At 36.7% G+C, this 1,983-nt stretch overlaps 1 non-coding gene across 1 annotated transcript; it reads left to right on the forward strand.

The window, feature by feature from the left end:
* The first annotated feature begins 461 nt into the window (after positions 1–461).
* On the forward strand, positions 462–565 carry LOC113602384 (U6 spliceosomal RNA). Its single transcript, XR_003423811.1, has one exon. It is a non-coding gene; the product is annotated as a U6 spliceosomal RNA (small nuclear RNA).
* The last annotated feature ends 1,418 nt before the right edge of the window (positions 566–1,983 follow it).

Here is a 1,983-nt window from a genome sequence, read left to right on the forward strand (position 1 = left end):
ATGTTCATGGCAAAAGGGTCTTCAACAAAGTGTCTTTGGAGAGATAACCTATTCCAATGAAAAGTAGACACTATTAAAATGTCAGGATTTCTGCATTACAGTTCTGGTCAGTAAGTAGTACTGTTGTTTGAGGTACTTTTTATTATTAGATTATTATACGTAAAGATTAAAAACCAACAATAGCAATGCAGAATGCTGTAAAACCATACCTCTCCCTTGCTCTACCTCTCCAATTACCTAGTCCTTGTTCTTGTTATTTTTTAAAATGCTGCATCTTATGGAGGTTACATCCTAGCTGTAAACAACGTGCTGGTATGACTTTTTCTTGATTTATGAAACATAGGCATTATCATTTCCTGTCTATTGAAGATGAACATTTAGCTCACTTATATAACCCCAACATCCCCTCCTCTACTCAACCCTTAGTTAATATTTTAGTTTTCCAGTTGGTTAAATCTTTAGTACTTGTTTCAACAGCATATATGCTAAAATTGGAATGATACAGAGATTAGCATGGCTCCTGCTCAGGGATGACATGCAAATTAATGAAGCATTGTATATTTTTATGGAATATTGTTCAGCCTTAAAAAAGATTGCACTTCTAACACATGCTATAACATGAAATACCCTTGAAGACATATGCCAAGTGAAATAAGCCAGAGATAAAAGGACAAATATTATATGATTCTACTTACATGAGATACCTAAAGTAATCATATCATAGAGACACAAAGTAGAATGTTTAGGCATTAATATCAGGGGCTGGGGAGAGGGGGCAATAGGAGTTCTAGTTTAATGGGTATAGAATTTCAGTTGGGGAAGATGAAAAAATTCTGGAGATGAATAGTGGTGATGGTTACGCAACAATGTGAATATACTTAATACCACTGGACTGTATACACTTAAAAATTTTTAAAATGGTAAATTTTGTTATGTATGTTTTAGCACAGTAAAATGTATAAATATATCTCATATTTAACTTTTCTTTTAAAAATTATTTTATTTTATGTTATTTTATGTTATTTGAGAGAGAGGGAGCATAAAGTGTGGGAGAGAGAGGGAGAAAGAGAGAGAATCTTAAGCAGGCTCTGTGTTCAACACAGTGCTCAATCCTGTGACCCTGGGATCATGACCTGAGCCGAAATCAAGTCAGACATTCAACAGACTGAGCCACCCAGGCACCCAACTTTTCTTATCTTTTGACTTTCGTATAAAATTATTATGTTTCTCCACATCTCAGCCTTCACCCTCATTGTACTAGAATAACTTCATATACAAACTATTCATAAAAGTATGTAGAAGCAGGGGTGCCTCAGTGGCTCAGTCTATTAAGCATCCGACTTCGGCTCAGGTCATTATCTTGTGGTCCGTGAGTTTGAGCCCTGCGTCAGGCTCTGTGCTGACAGCCCAGAACCCAGAGCCTGCTTCAGATTTCTGTGTGTGTTTCTCTCTTTCTGACCCTCCCCTACCCATGCTCTGTCTTTCTCTGTCTCTCTCAAAAATGAATAAAATTTTTAAAAATTTTTTTTAAAAAGTATGTAGAAGCTATTGTTGCATACATTGGTGCTGTTCACAAATGATTTTTCCTCCCTCTTCATTCCTTGCACATGGAATTATTGAACTTTGTACCCCTTGTGGCTGGGGAAGCCAAGAGGCTAGCTTTGGCCAATGAACTGAGCAGCAGGGAAGCAAGTCATTGTCAGATCTGGGCATCGAACTGTTCAACTCTCAATCTTCTGCCACAGCAACTCAAAATTTGAGTTGGCTGTTTTCTGTGTTTGTTTTCTCTTTACGTTCTGAGATTTCCTGATGTTATGTTTAGAGTAGGTATTTGTTTCACCCATTCTTGTGTATAAGCAGGGTACTCTTTAAATAGATTCATGTGCAAAATTTTCCTGTGTTTTATTTTGCTTATTCCTTCCCTCTTTTTTCTGTTTTCTCCTTCCATATCTCATATTTGTTGGATGTCTGGGATATGTGATT

This window comes from Acinonyx jubatus, chromosome D3 (assembly GCF_027475565.1).
Source record: "Acinonyx jubatus isolate Ajub_Pintada_27869175 chromosome D3, VMU_Ajub_asm_v1.0, whole genome shotgun sequence".
Taxonomy (NCBI): Eukaryota; Metazoa; Chordata; class Mammalia; order Carnivora; family Felidae; genus Acinonyx; species Acinonyx jubatus.